The 22,307-nt window shown below is 42.0% G+C and overlaps 1 long non-coding RNA gene across 3 annotated transcripts in view; it reads left to right on the plus strand.

The window, feature by feature from the left end:
• The window catches only part of LOC115030859, a 34,304-nt gene extending 19,612 nt beyond the window's left edge, over window positions 1-14,692 (plus strand). For 2 of the 3 annotated variants that reach the window (XR_003836426.1, XR_003836428.1), the window contains 5 exons: window positions 5,611-5,838; window positions 7,040-7,209; window positions 10,140-10,305; window positions 10,477-10,512; window positions 11,839-14,692. This is a non-coding gene — a long non-coding RNA (uncharacterized LOC115030859). Of the gene's footprint in view, window positions 1-5,610; window positions 5,839-7,039; window positions 7,210-10,139; window positions 10,306-10,476; window positions 10,513-11,156; window positions 11,356-11,838 lie in introns of those variants that run through there. The other variant, XR_003836427.1, reaches the window with a different exon arrangement.
• Window positions 14,693-22,307: the final 7,615 nt, after the last annotated feature.

Below are 22,307 nucleotides of genomic sequence, written 5' to 3' on the forward strand. Positions count from 1 at the left end.
TCCTTCACTGGTGAAAATTAGCCCTAACTCCTTCTATCATAATTATCTACAGATTTAGATGGAAGTGATTGTGGGACACATTGTCCTTAAAGATAGTCAGGGACGTGACCACGAACAACTCTGATGGAAATGACTGAAAACAGTATGGTTCATTATCGCAGCCCCCAGAAAGCTGAGATATGCAAAAGTGCTAGTTTGATCCAAAAGGTATAAATAGCACTGGAAGAGGAGGCTGTGCAGGGCTCGCAGGCTGCTGTGTTTGAGGAACAATTTGACAGAGACAGAGCAAGATGATGATAAGTTGGAAAAAGGATAATTTGTCATGATTACCTCCCCCCCCCACCTCCCTAGAAAGAATAGCTTGCACCTATCAGAATTCATGTGTAGAGAAGGGGAAGAAAGCAAATTGGCTTTGTCACAAAGAAAACAGATCATTTTATCTCCTTTCTTTTCTGGGTCGACACTTTGGTGGCAGCAGACTGTGAGGGTTCTAACAAAAAAGACATGGCATCTTTCCGGGGCTTCCTTTAGGTTTTGGACACTTTGGTTTGAGTAGCCATCATTGTGAGTGAGTGAGTGAGTGAGTGAGTGAGTGAGTGAGTGAGTGAGTGCTGCTCCCACATTCAGGAGCTTCAAGTTTGTACTCACAAGCAGTCGCCACAGGAAGCATGAGTTAGTCCACCTCTTCCACCGATTTTGCTCTGAATCCCATAAGTACAAATGAGCTAACTTATATCACAGGTATAAGAGGCTGGGCAGATGACTGAGGGCATGCTCGCTCCACAAGTATGGAGACGTAAATACAAATCCCCAGCACCCATACAGAAAGCTGGGCATGGTTTGATCTACCTGTAATCTCAGCATTGACACGGTGCGATTGTGGATTCTGAGAGCTTTCTGGTGCAGTAGACTAACCTAAATGGCAAGCTTCTAGGTCAGTAAGAGGAACTGTCTTAAGGGAATGAGATAAGTCAAGGAAGGTACACAAGGTGCTGTTCTCAACTCTGCATGGCCACACACATCTGTGACACACACACACCCCACACACAAATAAGTAAAGCAACATACATATAAATAACATTATTTGGACTCGACAAGTGGTGTTTAAGAATATATATATGTAAACACAAATACATATAAGCACGCAATTAGTGAAAAATAGGCCATAAATTTGAAGGAGAGAGTAGAAGGGTACATGGGAGGGCTTGTAGGGAGGAATGGGAAGGAGAAAAACATATTGATTAAATTATAATCTCAAAAAATAAAGCAAAACAAAAATAGCCCACATGACTTTTCTTTTTAAAATGGTGGTGCATGCCTTTAATCCCAGCACTTGGGAGGCAGAGGCAGGTGGATTTCTGAGTTCAAGACCAGCCTGATCTATAGAGTAAGTTCCAGGACAGCCAGGGCTATACAGAGAAACCCTGTCTCAAAAAACAAAATAAAACAAAACAAACAAACAAAAAAAACCCAAAACAAACAAAAATGTTTGCTATTCTGAAAATAAAAGTGCATAAATAATATTGTATACTTATTATATTATTTATTAATATATTATTTATTAGTATTAATTATTATATTATTTCTGGAAATCCAGAAAGTATGACAACCAAAGAATGGGATAGTACCAACCAGTCCATCACCCAGTGTGAGCACATTCAGGCTCTGAGGCCTTTGAGATCTCCTGCCTGACCTGAGTCAGGCACAGTTTCCTTTGTCCAGCCTCCTTGCTCCTCTGTTCACCATCTTTGCATCTCACTCGCCTCTGCTTGCTTTTATGTCTATGTCTTTTGGCATATGGGCCACACTGCCAAAGACAAAGAACAGGGTAAAACATGGCTTTCTTATTCTATCTTATGTTTTCCATGTTTGATAGAAATTTAAATGTTAGAAATGTTTGCTTTTTCTTGAACTTTACGGTTAGCCCAAACTTGATAATAAATGACAACTGACTTGAGCCTCAGGACTGGGTGAATGGCTTAGTCTATTCCAGCTGCTGTAACAAAATGCATGAAACTAGGTAAATTATAAACAGTAGGGATTTATTGCTCACAGTCTGGAGACTGAAGAGGGAAAGATCAAGGTCCCAGCATATTTTGTCTCTCTCGTGAGAGTTCTTGCTATGTCAGCATGGTGTTCCAAGACTTCTTCCATAAGGACATTAACTCTACTCACTATAGCTCTACCCTCATGGCCTTTTTACATCCTATAGCTTTACCTCTCAATGTTATCTCATTCACAGTGAGGTTCCAGCATGTGAACGCTGAGGGACATTTTCATATATATTGAGCACAGGAACGTTTCAGAACTCGGCAAATCTGGCCTCCTTTACAGAGACAGTCACCGTTCAACTTTAGTCAATTGCTTTGAGAAGAGATTTGAAGACAAATTGGAAGTTTGAAATTCAATGTGAAAACCTTCCTGTTGACTAGTCATCAATAATCATACATACTCTTCAAGTAAGGTGAAGCCTGTCGGCAGGTGTGCATTTCCTTTTGTGTGAGGACTCTTGACCATGCCCACTATTTCAGTCCCCCAACACATCCAGGTTACTCACACTCATTCTCTAATGTGTAGAAATACCAATGACAGCCCATGAATATACACAATTGTTATTTGCCAATTAAAAGAAAAGCTACTTCCAACAATAGAATTCTCTACCTACTACCCTTTTACAGAAGGCTATTTCCATAATAGTGGAGATATAGGGACTACTTCTTTCCCCATCACAGCACATATTCTACTGTATTAAAATTGCCTCTAATTCTCTCTCAAGTCCACAATAACCTTCATAGGCTTTGTGCCCTGTTGGCTCCTGTGTTTTATGGTCCAGGACCCTGGAGCATAATGGATACTTAGAAATCTATAGTCAAAAGCATCGGCAAGGGTCAACTCTGTTCTCATCCATTTGACCAGTAAAACCCCAGATGCCTTTAATTGTTGAGGCTGGTCTATTGTTTCATTTCATGAAGGATTATTTGTTCATTTGTGTGTTTGTTTATGTTGTGTCCATGAATTCAGCACCAGTCACAGCTTTTGCCCCATCTTAAAGAGGTGTCTGTACTCACTTACACACGTGCATAAATTTTGCATTCTCCCTGATCCCCTGAGAATTAAGTACATTTATTTGTAATATTTTACTTCTTATACCTGTCCTCTTACTATTCTTTGGTCCAGGCTTTGGTCCACTACCACTCTTGAATCTCAATGAATGGGCATTCCATTCTTACTAAACACACATGTGGTATGTGACGGGTGTGAAACCCTACTTGGCCTTCTCAGGAAAGACCAGAGGATGACTTCAAAGGAAATCCCTTGAGCAGAATCATGGGTGTTTTGACCTTCTATATAAGACCATCCAATACCCTTCTTTTCCATACCAGTTTTGTTTACCACTTCCGTGCCCATGATTCTCTGTACCAAAAACACTGAGAAATGTCTTTGTACTAAAGTGAATTGTATGAAATATTTTTGATAAATAAGAATGACATATTCAGATAGACATTTTATTATAATGACTGCTTCAGGAAAGATAGTAGTATCATCTTAAGTTACTTCCTTAGAGTAACTATTCAGAATCCAGTGGGTTTTTGTTGTTGTTGTTGTTGTTGTTTTAACCTTGAAAACCTTTCTTTGATTCTTCTGTTTGATTTTTGGTGTTCTAAATAAAATTCAAGAGGCACTTCATGTGTGGTTTAGGGGAGGAAATAAGGGCGTATTTCTCTCTCTCTCTCTCTCTCTCTGTGTGTGTGTGAGAGAGAGAGAGAGAAAGAGAGAGAGAGAGAGAGAGAGAGAGAGAGAGAGAGAGAGAGAGAGAGAATGGGCTGTCTGTTGAGATGCTACAATGCCAGCTTGGTAGGTAGTCACATGAAACTTCCAATAGTTTCAACTTGGACAAATGTGGGCATAGTTTCATATCACTAATCTCTCCAAGAATCATGTTTTAGGTAGGGTTGCAGGGCCCAGTGTCTGCTCATCCCCAGGGCATGGCTACTTGGGGAGGCAGAATCTGGGGAGTTTGACTGCACTTATCCCATGCTTTGCAGGGCTGGGGCATTGCTCTTACATGACTGATGGCTACATGTCTCGGGGTGGGGGTGGGAGGCTGTGGTTAGTTACAGGGGCCTGGTGCCCGGGAGCAGGTGAATCTCCTACCGTCCTTTCAGGGTCTCCGGGGCTTCAAAGCCTTTAGCTCAACAGAGGATCAGGCTACCTCTCACGGTCCATTGCCCCACAGTTTTACACACACACACACACACACACACACACACACACACAAGCAGAAATTATTCCCACCTGGGCAGATCACAGGTGACATGTTTTCTTCTATTGTCTTCAGTAGACAACAATAAGGGGAACAGTTCATGTGAAGGTGGTGATGAATTGTAGGGTAGTTGCTAGGGCAGTTGACTCATCTCTTGATCTCTGCTTCTTTCCATGGAATCCCTCCTTCATCTTTATTTCTCTGTCAATGAATCTTTTATATGTTTTAGAGAACAACAAAATCTGTTCTCAGCATTTCTGTTTTACACTTAGATCAGTGGCTTTTGAACTTGATGTTTAAGAATTATGTCCTCTTGGTTTTCTGATTCTTTACTGTTCCCTTTGTCTCCAAGCAACAGGGAACTCAGAACTAGTGCCAAAGCAAAAGAGGATATTTTCAGAGTAACAGTGAAGGAATTCCATGACAGCAGATGTGAAGGGAACACACTCTGATTATTTTATACCACTTAGCGCTATGTTCTGTCCTACCTTGTAAATATGTTCAGAAATTTAGTAAGACAATATCTTCATGAAGTAGACTGTGGTTTCACATAGGTGTCCCATGTTGGGCGCTAGCTAGGGTCCTGAGTTCTGCTTTCTACCTCAGGGTGTCTAGATGCTACTGGACACTGGGCTGGAAGGATGAAGTAGTGCCCAGAGTAGGTGAGGTCTTCAGGATCCTAGTCTTGGAGGAGTGCTGGGGGGAAAAGGCCTTCTTCAAAGATTTTAGTGTTATAGCTCTTTTAGAGGGCATTCAATGAAACAGATTGTGCACATACACTTTATTTGGGGTAGACAAGGCTATATATGAGCCTGAGAAACTGTGAAGGAGTTTTCAGGGTGAATGGAAATCACTGCCTGGAGTTTAAATGAGACTGCCTCATTTGTATGGAGAGGTGTTCCAGGAATCCCAGGTACTTGCTGGGCAATTTCTTTTGGGGGTGGGGGAGGAAGTTGAATTTGTAGGTTTGCCAAGCTGTGTGACCTTCCACAGGTAGGCTTGTGCTCCGAAGCATACGGTCAGGCAGAGAAGAGGAAGCCCTGCTAAAAAAGGGAGTCTTCCATTTTGTGCTGAGCTTAGAGGAGCTATCCGGACATGGTAGTCTATGACATTTAAGGAGCAGGGTTTCCAATTAGTAGATTTACTTAAAAGTGAGGCATGTTGCTAAAATCAGGGTGAAAGCTTGCATAATCCTTAGTGTCAAAAGTGCTTTTACATTTGACATCATCCCCATACAGAGATGTTATATGACTTCCAGAGATGCAAAGCAGGTAGGTATCAGAGGATCTAGTCTTTAGGTGGCAGGCTTCTGGACTTCAGTCTAAATCATATTCTATTACCCCTAGGCTGTCTTTCCATGAAAAGCTAATGGAGAAGTTTAATCTGTTATGAGGCATCTCTTCCCTGGTGGTGTCCATGTAGGGCCAGAATATGACCTGACACACCACCCTACATCGTATGGCATTGAGTTTTAGACAGATGAGCTGTCATCTCTGACCTTTCCTAAGAAGGACCTCTTGGCCTCCATTCCTACCATGGCAGACAGGACTGTTGGAGCTTCTGACCTTGCTTTGGTAAGTATTTAATTAATCGATTGGATTGCATATCTACTATGGAAAAGAGCTGTGTACTTTGTCCTCTGAAAAGAATGAAGAGGAATGGCAGAGGAGGAACAAAGCTTGCTGCTCTTGTGTATGGTAGAGATGCTTTTGTGGTATGGGAAAACAGAGATGGGACTACTAACCAAAATCGTGGTTAAGAACATTTTCATGGAGTGAGATGAGATGTTGATCAGGCCAACATAGAGGAAGATTATACCAGTATACACATCAGTTTGTAAATCAGTATGCATGTTGTTGTTACTAGTATGGAGTTTGAAAGGTGAGTTTTGAAGGGAGAAAAGAATTGTGGAGATGGATAGAGGGGTAGGTCTTGGGTTTACATCAAAGTAGGTATGTATGTGTGTGTGTGTGTGTGTACATGCACACACATGAGCTTTCAAGGTAGTAAAAAAGAGGGTAACAAGAGAAATTAAGAAAGCCTTGCTTATTGCATAGAGGCTGAATTAGAGGAAAATGAACGGAAGATTTTTACCATCTCTTAGAGGGCGAAGAAGGTCTCTAGATCCAAGCCTCATTGGAGCTGGGGCAGAGGGACACTTGTCTAAGAACTCTGGGGAATCCACTGCTAAGTTGTTAGATGAGGGAACTGACACCGTTAGAAATGTAGTGGATCTGGTGATGCTGATGATGGGAAAATCTTAGGCTTCCCATCCTTTTCCCAGGGCAAGCAGAAGGAAGAAGCCCTGAAAGAGAAGTAGGATGTGAGTGAGGCAATGGATGTGGATGCTCACGTTTATCAAAGGGTCATTGGTGTATTTAATAGCAGGGGAAACAATGGAGTGTGTCAGAGTCATGTGAGAACAGACTTGGATACTTCCAGATGGAAGGGAATTATCTTAGGAGATTTCTCAGTACCTGGCTGGGCCTCACTCAGATCAACCTGAGAAGCAAGAAGAATTTGGATCAATGCAGGTGGGATTCTCCTCTGTGTCCAAGCTTAAGGACTGCTCAGGCAATGACGGGAGGAAGGAGGGGTAGAAACTCGCAGTGCAGCTGCGATTAAAATCAAGAATGAAGAAGTAATGTCCTTGCCAAGCCTGCCAGGGGACAAGACGAGTAACTTCAAATCAAACCTCAGTTGATCCGATCTGAAATAGATTTAAACCAGCTCCCCAAAGCCTGGGTAGGTTTTTAATCAAAACCTGTGTTTCAGGTTCCTTTTGTTAAAGAAATGCCCTTCCGAGATGGAACACCAAAACCTCATTAAATTGCAAACACTGGACTATAAAAGATGGAGAATGAGCAATTCCATTTAAATTGTGGCTCTGCACACTTGCCCCACAAGGACAAGGAGCTCTAAAGGTCAAGGCTACACAGAGCAGGGTGAGTGCTTTTCTCTTTCGAACGCTAAAAAAAAGTGGCCTGTGTGTGTGTGTGTGTGTGTGTGTGTGTGTGTGTGTGTGTGAGAGAGAGAGAGAGAGAGAGAGAGAGAGAGAGAGAGAGAGAGAGAATGTACTGCAGTTAGTCTTCTTCCCAAATGAAAACAACCTTTCCATCCTGAAGGAAAAAGGAAACGGAGAGCCAAAAGCTGCTAACTAGTTGTCTAGCTGTCTATTTGTGGACACGGTCCTTTCATCTTGTCATATCTTTTGTGCTGTTTGAAATGTTTGGAGCTTAGGAGTGGAGGAACACTCAGAGGAGTCCAAACTTTTATCAAAAGGAAGAGAGAGGGAGGCAGCAAAGTTCTGACAACAAGAGTGTGTTGAAGATGTGGGGGCCAAATGCTGTCCAAATACCAAGCAGAGGAATGGTTTATATTTAGCTAAATGAATGAAAAAAAAGATTTCTATTAAAAATTTTAGAGACGATAACTCAAAGGGAGGCAACCTTTTTCTTTCTTTCTTTCTTTTTTTTTGTGAGGGGAGTCTGCTGAGGGATACAAATGGACCTTAAGAAGGGGCTGGAGGAGAGGGGCCTCCTTCCCAGGCTTGGCTAGGGTTCCTTTGTGCTGCTCCATTGCAATGCTAATTTCTGCTCCTTTGTAGCATGGTAGCTACTGCTTCGCCTCCCTGGAAGCCCTTTCTCATTCTCTTGTCTTCCGAGGTCTTCACCAGCTGCTTCTATTAGCTCAGAGCCTTGGGAGGCCGTGTTTCCCTCCACGTTGTTTTGCCTGGACCTCTTTTTGATTTGATCGATCCAATCCCTGTATTTGATTTTCTTTCCTCCTTGTGTTCTTCGTCAGGGCTTAGACTACCAAACGATGGGATGGCTTCCTTGTCAAAATTAGAAACTCGAAAGTGAACCGTCTTGAGGATCCTGGGTGTTTTTTTTTTTTTTTTTTTTTGCCTTTGACGTTCATTTTGGAGGAAATGGAGATTGAAATCTTAGCTGGAGAATCTCTTCAGGGACTCTGATTTTTCCCTTTAAGAGGAATGAAGTTCTGAATTAAAATAAATACCTAGGCTTCAGATGAGGCATCAGAGAATCAACAGAGGCCGGGAGCCTTTGTTTCTGGCTGGCAGTGTGCACCATCATTAAGGGGAAAGAGCTGAGGGAATTCGAGCGCTCAGCCCCCGTAGCCAGTTTTCTTTTTAAACTGGATCTTAAACACAATGCTCAGAAAGTATATTTGAAAGACTTCTCTGGGTGCCTGTGGTACAGTGTAGCAATGACAGATGGGCAGAAGCTGGAGAGGCAGATGGGCTGCGCTTTTCTCATGTCCCGAAATACCAACAGTGTTTGGTTGATGCATCATCTCTGTGGTCCTGAGGGCTTTTTACCTGGCCTTCCAGTGGTGCATGCTCTTCTCTTCCATACACCAGAAGCAGTTGTTACAGGACAATAGGGTAACATGGTTGGAAGAGCCCAAGCAAGAGTTACCCAGATATGACTTCTGCTCAACATCCTCCAAGGACCTTGTTTAGGGGCAAAAGTTTGTATAGTAATCTTGATCGGGGCTCTCCGGGGAAGGAAGATCAGGGCCCATTGGAGAAGGTGTCTGGCCTGGGTAGAGGGCTTGCTTTCCCATCTGTCACTGTCAGACTCTGGCGAGCCTTAGTTTACTGGGACACCCTGAGTGAACGATGCAGAGCCAGGAATCCATGCAAAAAGCAAGAAGAATTTATTGTTCCAACATGTTGGTGTCGCCCTGCACATGGAGAGAGAGAATGAACACGCACAGTGAGCCTTTATACAGTTCTCCAGGTAGCAGCAATTAGGCACAATGTGATTGGCAGAACAGTGTGACTTTTAAACGGATTGCTCTTTAGGGTATGAGGTAGGTGGTCGCAAAATGTGTCTATGATCTCTGGACTTCCCCTTCCCGCAGGAGGTTGGAGGTTGGTCCCTCCTCCCCGTGGTCTGAAGAATGTAATTAGCCCCTCCCTTCCGGAGGGGAGGGTTGCCTATGGCCGGTCTCTTCTAGGAGGGGAGGAGTCCAGTGGAATTTTCTAAAGTTCCTGAGCTGACCTCTTCATTAGAAACGGACGATTTAATCCAGCCGAACAAGCCAATCACATGTCTAAGGGATCATCCATCAGGAATGGGACCACCCCTAGGAGTGCGGCTGCGTGTTAAGCCACGTTGAAGAGATAGGAGGGATCATTATTTCTTTAATGAGATCATGTACTTTTCTTTTCTGGAATTCTCCCGCCTTAGTGCCCACTCTCGACCACTCGCCACGAGGTTCTGTTGGGTTGGCCCACCTTTCTGAGTTAGAAAGGAGTAACTCTTTCTTTTTTTCCTTTAAAGCACTGGCCAGAGCTCACGTGTGCCTTTCCTGATGCTCTGGACTTTCTTACTCTTTCTCTGACCTCCTTCCTTACCACCTCTGCCATGCTTGTCTGCATGTGTGACTGACCCCATGCATATCTCAAACAGTTTGGCTCTCCTACCAGCTTGAGCTCCCACATATACGTTTATAACAAACTCTAAAACTCACCTTTATACTTTGTGTGTATTCATTTTCAGATTTGGGAGACAAGTACCTGAGAGTCCCTGGCTCAGGGTAGCTGTGGAGACCACTACGTTTTTAGATTCCCTAGCTCCCTGAAAAAGACTTTGTCATTCTCAAAGACACCCCAGTATTCCTTTATTGCCTCGTTTTAAAACCCAGCTTTCCCCAGAGAGGATAGCACTGGGGTCTAGAAAGTATAAGCACTGTTTAATAAACTTCACAATAAACCTCACAATAAACCTCATTTTTCTGGCTCCCTTATAAAATCCAGTTATTTGCTTTTATTATATTCTTTAGCATTTGTAATCACATACAGTTTGTATGAGGCTTATTGATAATTGTGTGTCTCTTTTACTAGGCTATCATCTTATTGGCCATTTACTCAGCATATACAATGAGGATTGCCTGATCAGGTCATCTTAATTTGTTTGGTGAATAGATCTGCTCTCGCCATCACCCTGAATGGACTTTGTGATCACCATCCAATCTCCACTACTGTACAGTTTAGGCTGCAAGGAGTACAGGTATTAACTCTGCATGTAGATGATATTGATTCCCTGAGCCTAGGAAAAAATTTGAGGTCCATTTCCTAAGGGCATTTAAGATTCATTTTTCCTCTTAATTTATATATGATGATGAGGAACCTTCAAAACACTATGGGCTACAATGATGTATCTTTGTTTTTTCATGAGCAGGATTTGAGTGTATGGAGAGTTTTCCAACATGCCAAGGTAGGTTCATTATACATAATAATTTGTGCTTGACTTAGGTTTAAAATGATACAGTTGAGTTTGATTCCATTCTATCGGCTCTATTTCTCTAGACCACCAAGTCACTGTGTGATTTTGATCAAGTCACTTAAACCTTTTTCTCTACATTTCCTAGTCTAAAAGCTCCTCTGATATGGTGTATAATTGCTATGCTTCTGCATGCTATCTCTAGGTCAATTTCTTTAAAGTGCCTTTTTATGCCATAGCCTTGAGTCTTTTTATCTTATGTGTATTCTCAACACATATGCATTTTTCATTTTTGTCCTGATCATGGGGTCTAGATTAAACTAGTCAATCCTTGGGGTTTACTGGGAGCAGAGATGGGCAGGCCTGGATTGGTCATTATCTTTGTCATTGTTTTACTGCTGTGAAGAGACACCATGGCCAAGGTAACTTAACTGAGGGCTGGTTTACAGTTTCAGAGGGTTACTCCATTATCATCACAGCATGGAGGGGGCGTGGTGGCTTGGAGGTAGACATGGTGCTGGAGAAGTAGCTAAGAACCACATCTTGATCCACATGCAGAGAAAAGACTCAGGACCTGGTGTTCTCACCTATTCCAAAAAGGCCACACCTAATCAATCCTTCTAATCCTTCTCACATAGGGCCTCTTCCTGATGACTAAGCATGTAAGTATATGAGTCTATGAGCATCATTCTTATCCAAAAACCACAAGCACTGAATGGAGAGCTGCACCCTCTTTCATGGTGATCACATGAAGATTCGAGTCCTGCTTAACATCAACTAGAACTCTTACCTCTTCAATTATTTTTCATTTGTTTGTTTGGTTTTGGTTTTCTTTGAGACAGAGTTTGTCAGTGTATCTTTGGCTGTCCTGGAACTCACTCGGTAGTCCAGGCTGGCCTCAAACTCGAAGATCTGCCTGCCCCTACCTCCTGAGTGCTGGGATTAAAGGTGTGTACCACTACCACCACCATCCAGCTACCTTTGTAATTCCCAGATCAAGGTTTACATTCTTATGGCACTCTGGTCAGTCTAGAGATGCAAAGTCGAATCTTTGGTTGCTTTCTTGTTCATTACTAATTTATTTTATTGTCTTTTGCTGAAACTTCAGGATAAAAAAATAAAGCCTAACCCACTCAAAGATATTACTCTCACTTTACTCAGACAATTTTGTGAGAGCATCTTTAGGGCAGGCTATCTTAGCATCCCTCTGAGTGTTGTGCAGGGCCCAAGTTCTTCCCAGTAGTCTCTAGCTGTGATGGGTAATCTTGAGTGTCAATTCCATGGAATTTAGAATCACCATGGGAACACATCTCTTCATAGGTCTGTGAAAATTAGTTGAATTAACTGAGGTGTGAAGACCCACGCTAAACATTGGGAGCAGCATCCCACTGATATGGTCCAAAATACTTTAAAAGCAAACATGGAGCTGAACATCAACATTCATCTCTCTGAGTTTCCTGACTGCAGCTACGATGTGACCAGCCGCTCCACTGTGCTGGGACTGCAGTTACGGATTCCAGTCTCAAACTGTGAGCCCAACTAAATTCTTCCTTCCTTGAGTTGCTTTGGTCAGGTCTTTGGCTGCACTCACAAGACAATGAATGTATACACATGCTGTGTAGGTAGTGGTACCATTAAGAGAAGAACTCTATACTAACTCATTATTGGAGGGCCTCAGTGTGGCGCTATGTACAGGTACAAATGAAGGTATGTCTTTGTTCTGAGCTGTGTGCTTTTAGGGTATTTCACATTTTGTGTGTTACCTGTTTTCAGTCCTGTTGATTTCCAAAGTCTTGGCTGCTGTTGGCTCATTTAATTCTTCAGCACAGCCATATGTCAGGATCTCTGTTTCTCTTGCTGATGTAACCCAGAGCTTTCTCTAGCCTTGGAAAAAAAATCCCCTTCTCAGCTTTCTCAGAGCCTGGGGCCTGTTGCCTTCACTGATATGCCACTTCTGGTTGACTTGATATACCAGGTTTCCCTGTGTTTGTATCTGCCGCTCAAGTCAAAACGGGAGGGCTGGAAAGCTGAGTTTGTCCAACTGAGTGTGATTTCTGCTATCAGAATCAGAGTGTGTTGTAGTTTAGAGTAGAGCTCTCTTCCAGGCCTAGGAATAAGGAGAAAATAGTTGTGCCTAAGCAGAAAAGGGAGCTGACACCTTTCTCATATGTAGGACCTAGTTAGATACCCAAGATCCAGCAAGCAGCTGGATTGAGGAAGCCAGAACCTGCTCAAACAGCCTATGATGTGATGGCAGTGAAGGAGTAAGAAACATAAAACATTTTGTCTTGTCTGTCTAACACTGTTAAACTTTTGCACTTGACGGGAATTAAAATCTTTTAATCTCCCCTACCTTTCAAAACTTTGTTCAAACATTTAATCTTTTTAACCCTGTAATACTTGTTCACACAAAAGTTCTGTTTCTTCTTGAAACTTAAGTTTTTTTTTAAGTGGCCCACCCATTTCGATTTTCCTTCATTTCCTTGGTGGCTTTTTTCTTTTATTAGCCAATTGCAAAAGACTGAGAGGCAAGACCCTAACCAATGAGGAAAACAGTTGCATTAGAATAAAAACCAAATGTACCTCTTGCCTTGGCAGGCTTCTCTTCCGAGAGGACCCTCTTGATTGACAAATTTTGCCTTGCTGGAATGCTCTCCCTTGGTTTGGGTGGCCCTTTCTTTGTGTGACACGCCACGTATGTGTCTAACAATGGGAAGGAAAAATATAAAATGATAAGAACAAACACTTATCACAGTGGGCTGGACACTGTTTTAATTGATTAGCATGTATTAATAAAGTTAATTCACCTGGAATATAGTATCATTTTAAAGATGGAGGTAGTGATAATGACTAAATATAGAAATTGGCTAGGCAGTTTATGGGTTGGGACTACAAAAGCCACAGTTTGACAAATAACCTTGCTAGAGGCTAGGAATGCGACTTCTTATCCCCTAAATCGTCATCTCTGCCTGGAGAGTATATATGACTAGAACTCCAGTCTAGACCCTAATGCCTTCAGATGAATAGCTTTGGAACTATATCTCTGGTCTTTCTTGATTAAAATAACTCATATCTATTTTCCATCTCAGCCCATTGCCTAAATGATGTAACCTCCTCAGAGGCCCATCAAAAGAAAGCTAACTATTTCCTCCTAAATGGAGTCTACTTCTGGAGTGGGTAGAGAGACATGAAACACCATTGTTTCTCTCCTTGAGAGTTAATTTAGCTGGGATTGTCAGTCACCTTGTTAATCACCTGGCCAAGAGACTACCCCAGAGAGGGTGATTCATTTAAGGCCTTGCTAAAGAGAGGGGAGGAAACATTGTGCCCTTAATGAGATAATAGATATTTTGTTCCCTATAAACCCTGCCCTCAGTGCAGTCACGTAGGGAGCAGCCTTGTATCTCATTTAAGTCTATTCGTTTGTCTGAGACTTAGTTTGAAAAAGCATGATGTTTCTTTCTATTTTCTTCCTATCTCTTTCTTTTGGATGCTAGCCAAAGCTCAGGTGTGCTTTCTTTAGTGTTTCAGGTTTCTTCACTCTTTGCCTGAAGCTTCCTTACACCCCTCCCATCGTGTGGCTGCTTACTGAGCATCCCCCCCCCCATCCCTCCCCTTCTTGAACATGGCAGCCTCATTGAAAAGGTGTGACCTTCTCCCTTTTTCTCACCCAGCTACCTTCTCTGGGCAGCTGCCCAGATTTCCAGCTTGCCTGTCCTGCTATTTTTCTTTTAAATTCTGATACAACTGTGTAGACAGAATATCTTATGTATGGTATGGACGCACCACCTGTCAATGAAAAAGCCTATGGCCTAGGTCTTAGGCAGGAAACAGACAGCGGGGCATCAAGGAGGAAGAAAGAACTCTGGGATAGAGCAAGACATGAGAAGATCTGCCCTGGAAGATGTGAGGATACATGGAACCTGAACACAGGGGAACCAGCCACGTGGCAAACTGTAGGTTTAAAATAAATGTAGGTTATCTTAAATCAGGATTCTAGTCTGAGAAGAGCCTTGCTATATGACCGAGGTATTTGTAAATCAGTTTTGAGTCTCAGTCTTATTTCTTGGAGCATGAGGATGGGAGGAAGAAGCTAACTTTTAAACAACTGCCCTCAAGCTTCCTGCCGAGGTCCTTCTTAAATAAATGCACGTATTAATAAAACTAAGAACCTGAAGACTGATCTGCAATCTCCCTGATACTGTGTGATGACACAGAGGCATCTTTCCAGATTTTTTTTTTTTTTTTTTTTTACTGACAATAATGAGGACTCAAGCTGTTTCTAGATAGAGTGAGCTGAAGTTGCTGAGCGGTCCTTCTGAAAGAGCCCGCAAAGGACTCACAGAGAAAGATAACTTTGTGATGTCAGCACCGTACAGTAGGCTGTTGTGGTGGGGACATTTAAAAAGTCGATTTTGAGAGGGGCTGTAGTGATGTGTTCTAGTGGGTTGGGGGAGCTGTTTGAGAATGGAACTGCTGTGATCAGCATTTCTCTCTTTCTTCTCTAGATTGGCTATGTCTACAAATCTACATCATCTGTATCTATGGCTGGAACACCTACTATAATCTCTGCTCCCTTTAACCTTGAAAGGAAGCTACAAAGAGGTTGGGGCATGGAGCTGAACATATTTGTCTTCGAATCTAGTGTGGTGTGACTTGGAGAAAGATTTCCTTTGTCAGTTTTATTATCTACAAAAATGGAATAAAACCACCTTATTGAGTCGTTATGAATGAAAAAGTGGTGGTGCACAGTCCTGGACATGGCAGAGACCTGAGAAGTGCCATCCCTCACGTCTGGGTTGCTGCCTTAAGTTTGTTTTCTGTTCTGTCATTCTGCTTCTTTGTCTTTTTTGTCTTTTGAGCTAAATGTAAAAAGGCCATGGCGAGAAGGCTCGTTGCCTTGTCTCCGGGTCTTGGTTGTCATTGTCTTCTCCCTGTATAAATGAAGCACCACATCCTGCTTCCTTGTTGATTTTCAGAGACACGACTGTTTGACAAACCATTTCAGGTGCTGTCTGCAGGCTGCCTAACGAGCCCTCATCTTTCACATCACTGACTGTTCAACTGATTTAGGGGAAAGTGCCCCCCGTGGATGTGGAAGAAACAGATGCAGCATAATTGTTACCTCTCTCTCCTCTTCTTTCCCTCCACTGTGACTTCTGTGCACGCTTTCCCAGGAGACCGAATCATTTCCCTTACCATTTCTGTACTGGGAATTTATCCTAATGATGTAATTTATTGCTAATTGAGGTATCATATTAATTGATATTTATGGCTTTAAAAATCCACTTTTTCATCTGATTCTACTTAATGGCTTGGTTTCCTGTTTCTAGATTACTTTAAATCTTGAAAACAGTAACAACCTCTCTTTGAATGTCACCTCTATTGCTCCCTGCCTTGGTGGCTTCTCCTTTTCTTTCTTAAGGTGGTAAATATAGAAAGATTGTGTGCTTGTAAGTTAAGCAGTGTGTCAGAGCCTTTAGCAAACTTTTCCCGCTGTGTGATTCAAGTAACAGCATGGGATTAGACCCTATGCATGGTCTTATCAATCCCCTTTCCCCAGACAGAGAGTTTGAGTCCTCAAGTAGCAGAATATACACTTGAATCATGGGACCCCTAGGCTGCCTGGGACCTGGAAAGTGATGTAGTTCAAATATCTCCTATCAGATGATTTATTTACTTCCCGAGGCACAGAGCTATCAGAAAGAGCTATCAGAAACTCTCCGTTGCCTTTGAATGCTGGGCAGGCTGTCGGAGCAGAGGGGGCAGGGGGATGGGGATTATGGTACAGGATTTGGCAGAAATTTTATACCTATGGCTGCATTAATACCAGATCCATTTTGTTATGGCTAAATTAGAACGTGTGCACTATGATAAGTGGATGCTGACTGGTGGTTCCACGATGATTCTTTGAGAAATCCTTAATACTCCTCGACAGATCGTCACCTGCCTATGACAGTGTTCTTTCCCATGGCTGTGGGACCAGCTTGCTTGGAGTGATCTAGTTAATCCCGTTTTGAAACAGAGATGAAAAGATTCAAGGAAAACTCAGTTGCCTCTGCCCAAATCCCCAAACTTGATGTTAAGGAGCAGTCGGTTATGGGGATTCTTTCAGGTGGAATTATTTAAAATGGGAAATCCAATGTTCTTTAGAAACAAATTTCTATTCTTACTCCTTACACCAAGGATTTGAGGCAGGTCAAATATTATGTTTCATTACACAACAGTCCCTTTTACTTAAAGAGCTGAATAAAATACATTTATTTTTCAGATTAACATAAATCGAATTAAATTGTATTTTGGACATTTTTCAAAGATTAGGTGTACATGGAAGCAGGAGTTTTAGAGTTGGAATCAGAGAGTTCTGGCCTCTCTCCTAGCTTCATAGAATAATAGCTGATGGTCCTGGACAAGTCACTTTGGTTTTGCATTGAGACAACTGAGACAACAGTATTGCTGATATAATACCCACAGTGTCCCTGTGTTTAAGTGTCAGAGCTTAATTGTTCTATTTCTCCTTAGAATTTAATGCTCTATTTATGTGTGTGTGTGTGTGTGTGTGTGTGTGTGTGTGTGCATGTACCTATGTACCCATGTACAGAGATCAGGGGAGAACTTTTGGGAGTTAGCTGCTGCCTTCTACCTTGTTGAGGCAGACTCTCTCTTGTCTCTACCTCTCTGTGTATCCAGGCCAGCTAGCTTACTTTCATGTGTGTGTAATGATCCATCTCCCATGTCACCAAAGAAGTGCTGAGGGATTGTATTCAGGTTGTCAGGCTTGCTTACCAAGTGCTTTCAACCACTAAGCCATCCTGCCAGCTCTCCTTTTCTTTTTTCTCCTTCCCCTTTCATCCCACCCCTCCCCTCCCCTTCTCCTTTCTGTCAAACTGAGTATTGACCCCAAGGCCTCATGTACTCTAGGCAGATACTTTGCCCCTTAGCTATATTTGTAGTCCCCAGTCACCTACTTGGAGATGAGGTCTTGTGAGCCTTGAACTTACTACTAGCCTTACTAGTAGCCTTAGTCTACTAACTGGGCTATGGTCTGAACCACAAGTCCTGGATGTTCTATGGATGAGAAAAAGGGAGTCTTTGCTAAGAGATGAAAACTGTCCACATAAGCTGGAATAGCCAAACAAAAGCCAGCCCTGGGTCCCATAGCATATTCCACAATGCTACAATGGCTCTAGGCACAGTGAGGAGATAGAGCAGTCTGATTCTGGTCTTACAGTCTCTCTTGCTCATGGAGAGAGAGAGCCCATGAATGAGGTGCCTCCGTGTAGGCACAGTCCTCTCACTGGGACAGCTGAGCTCTCTCCTCTGTTAGATTTGCTGTTGAAAAGCGACCCACGTAGCTCAGTTCTTATTCATGCAACTGAAGAAATAAAAGTTTGTCAGACAACATGAGTGGGAATGTGGAAAAAATAGTCCTTTATAGGTTGCCAGTAAGATTGTAAATCAATGCTGTGACTACAGACATTGAGATGGAAGTTCTTTCCAAAGCTAAGATAGAACTCTCATGTGATCTGGCTATACCACTTTGAAAATACCCACAAATTCTAAGTTAGATTACCAAATAGAAATCCTCACATCTATTTTATTGTTGTCTGAATAATGGTAACCTGGATACAGAACAACCCCAAGTGCTGGGCAACAGATAGGAGAGGAAGTGTGGTGCTCATACACAATGGGGTTTGATTCAGCCAAAAAGAAGAATGCTATTATGTCATTTGGGGAAAAATACATGGGGCTAGGGTTATCATGTTAAGAGAAAAAAAGCCAAATTCTGAAAGACAAATACTGCATATTTCTGCTCATTTGCATAGTCCTGAGTTTAAAATGTATGCCATGAAAGTAAAAGGGCAAGTATTTGAGGGAGGGGCTGTAAGGTATGTGTGTGTGTGTGTGTGTGTGTGTGTGTATGTAAGAGTGTGTACGAGTGCATGTGTGTGGATGCATGTGTGTGCATTTGTGTGGATATAGGTTTGCATGTGTGTGCGTATTTGTATGTACATTCATGTGTGTGCATGTGTGTATATGTATGTATGTACCTGTGAGTGTGTGAGTGAGTGTGTGTATGTGTGTGCTTATCTGTAGGTGTGTGTGTGTGTATGTGTGTATGGTATTAGATGAAATGAATATAAGCAAATTACAATGATGTGTATGCATGAAAAGGTCATAGTGAAACTCATTACTTTAGACACTAATTTTAAAATATTAGAAACTTGGGGACAATAACAACAAATTTAGAGTTCAGGTGGCTAACACAGCAGTTCTCAGGGCAAGTATTAAATGTTTATGATGGAACGATTGGGGTCTAAGTTTAGCTGTGCTTGTATTAGTACACCACAATGCCATAAGTCAGCATGCATTTATTATAATTACTATAGGCCAGAATTGCAGAGACAACTGAGTTGGGGAATCTCTGCTGAGTTCCAAAGACTGCACTCAAGGAATCTATTTGATTGCATCCCCATCTGTAGGCTTGAGTGGAAGAGACTATACTTCATGCTGTTTCAAGTTGTCAGCAGCAGTTACTTGCTCATTCCTGGCCTAGAGGATCTTAGGATCTTGGCTGCTCACTGGCTGTTGCCTGGAAACCACTGGTGGTCCTAGGGATCTTCTGTATGCCATTGCCCTAGGCAGTTCACAGTATAGAAATAAGTTTCTTCCACCAGAAGACCTAGATTGGGTCTGCTGACAAAAGGTACAGAATCTGCCATAAGTAATCTTAGGAGTGATGGCTAATCCTCTGTGCTACCCTCTGTGGGTAAGATGGAAATCACAGTTCCTGTTCATACTCAGGGAGCCCCTAATAGCTGATTTGAAGTTTTCTTGGGAGAGTTGTGGCCATCTTCCTTTCTGTAGGGGAAGTTTGGCTTCAAAGGAGAACCGTGATGGGGGCAGGTGACATCTGTCATGATGATCACATGGACCAAATCGATTTGGGTCATCAGCGTTGAGGTCAGATAGCTTTACATGAAACCGACATTTGGGAAATTACCTATTCTTTCTGAATTTCCTTAATTGTTCAACTGGGATCACAATTTCTGGCCCGGCAGGATTTTCATGCGGTGGGAGATATCAAATATTTATTTGCAAATGGTAACAAAATCTACTTACTTGTTACCTTCTGGAGCACATTAGCTTCTGAGAGATGGCAAGAGGCCAGCTGCTTTTCTAGGAATTCATCTGCTCCTGCCCCACAAAAATAAAAATGCAAACACTTTCTGGCATGATGAAAAATAATGCAATGATTTGCACATTTTGGATGCTTAAAAATCAACTGGGGCCATTGTGAAGCGTCTTCCAAGCGGTCTTTTTGAAAAGGACTGACATGTCATCATTTTGCTGGGAGTTTTCATCTCTTTTTCATTCCACCTTATAATGTTCCTTCTGGACAAGTTAGAAAAAAAAAGTTTCAAAAGCAGCAGAGAAAGAAAGCCTTAAGAAAACACCCATAGGCCCTATCCAGAGGTTTTTGAAATGGTCACTTCCTGACTAATTCTGGCCTCTCGTCCTTATTCAGGTGCCTGGGTTGGGAATTTTCAGTTTAGCAAACAGGACCATAATGATATCTTGTGTAAACATATGCTTACTTTTAAAGGGATTCGTATGATTACCAGAATATTTATAATTTCCATCACGAGGATTGGCTGAATTGGAAGGTTTAGTTTTTGATGGTTCCAAATCTTGACATATTTTTAACAAATGGTGGGTGACTGTACCTTTAGTAGTTGCTCCTCATGTTTATAAAACTAGATGGTTCAGCTCAATTCAGATTACACAGTTTGTCTATATTCCTCCTGGGATTCCCATTAATAGTGCCTAAACATTTAAAAACCTTTACTGTCCTTTTGAATATAATACAAACTAATTTTCACTATTTTTTAACTCATTGTGATATGTAATCAGTGTTTGAGGGGGCTTTCCTCTTGGCAACTAGACTTCTTAGATAATGCATATTTACTGACATTGATTCTCTATATGTGAACTGTTCTTAGTATTAACCCACCAATGTGGCCAGTCTGAATTCCTTAGCAGATCCTAACAATGCATGTACCAAGTTGAAGGACCCCACCCCTCTAAGCAAGCACAGCACTTTTTAAAATGAGCCTCTTAATACGGATTTGCAGTCAGAAACTGTTCTTTCTGGAAGCTTCTTCCAGAGCCCATTGTGATCAGACATTCTGCTTTGAGGAGTCTAAGCAGAAACACTAGCAGGATTGGCTTAGCTGTAAGTTCCTTAAGGGTGGTAGCTGTGCATTACCCATCCTCAAAAACACCAATTATAAGCATTTAAACATGTCAACAATTATAGAAAAATAGATATTGCTAATATATAATTATTAACAAAATGTCCTAGAACCAGATATTTTCAATGATGAATTATTTCAGAATTTCAAAGCTTAGATACAGGGGCAGGAGAGATGGCTCAGCAGGCAAGTACTTGCAGAACACCCAAATTCAGTTGGTTCCTAGCACATATGCTGGGCAGTTTACAGCCTCCTGTTTCATCAGTTCCCAGGGATCCAGATAGAACACCATCTTCCAGCCTCTGAAAGCAACGGTACTAATATGTACATATGTCTGTTCCACATGAACATAATTAAAAAAAAAGTAGATAAAGCTTAGACACAAAAAATTTTATAACACATGAAAAGAAAGGAATTCTTCATATAGAAGGCATTTTTTCCCATTCTTTCAAATTCTTTTTCTCTGTTCTGATTTTCATAGAAGAATGGATCTGTAGTCCTTAGTACAGTTTAACAATTATGCTTTTAGAAAGGCTCTCACTATTTTCAGCCCTCTTGAAGATCACTATATAGTCCATGCTAGCTTCAAGCTCAGAATCCCCTGCTTCTATTGCCTTCATTCTGAGATGTCATGTGTATAACTAGGACATCCCACTTGAAGGGGTTTAGTTTGGACGAGCAAGGGAGGCAAAGAAGCAGGAACAATTGAGAACAACGATTCTGGAATATTTTGTAGTGGTGGAGATGGCCTCTAGGGTTCACAGATGGCAATGGTACCGGCTGTTTCTTAATAAGCCCAGTTCCTCTTATCCTGTAGGTCTTGTCTTTACAGTAATTGTTCCTAAGAACTACCCAGGATATTTTTAATAAAGCCATTTTTCAATTATGCCTTCCCAAGCTGACTTAGTATTGCAGTTCTATTTGACAACATTTCTGAAATGCACTCAAATCTCCCCCCAGATCCTTCAAGTGTTCTCCTTATGCACAGGGATGAAATCATTTTCCTTTCTAGCTCCTCTAACCTGGAAATGTTTCCTCAGTTTTTCAATGAAAAACCCTGACTGGTACAGAATTATCATAGGAGAGGATTTCAAGTGACTACTCCTTGCTGTCTTGCCAAGCAAGGATGTGTGAATGCATGAGCATGGATGTGTGCGTGTATGCATGGACATTGGCAATTAAGGATCATCCATCTGTCCTAATGAGAAGAGAGGTGGTGAGAATCCAGATACCGGGCAGGGAAAGGCCAGTGCTGGGAGTGCCTTTGTAAAAGCTGCTTATGCTGTCACCCGAGGGGAGCCTAGAATGAAGTGCCCAGTGGAGACTTCACTTTATATGGTCTTCTCCATATGTATCCAGGCATAGAGGGGAGAAAGAAGGCAAAAATGATCAGAAAAATAGGTTCTCTGAATGGTGATGAGTGTCCCAGAGACAACGACCCATTCAAATGACTTGGCTCAGTGACTAAACAAAAACCCAGGAAAATTTAGTGGTTTTGCCTCTCTATAGTTCAAATGGGATGGTGTTCACTAA

This window comes from Mus caroli, chromosome 4, assembly GCF_900094665.2.
Source record: "Mus caroli chromosome 4, CAROLI_EIJ_v1.1, whole genome shotgun sequence".
Lineage (NCBI taxonomy): Eukaryota > Metazoa > Chordata > Mammalia > Rodentia > Muridae > Mus > Mus caroli.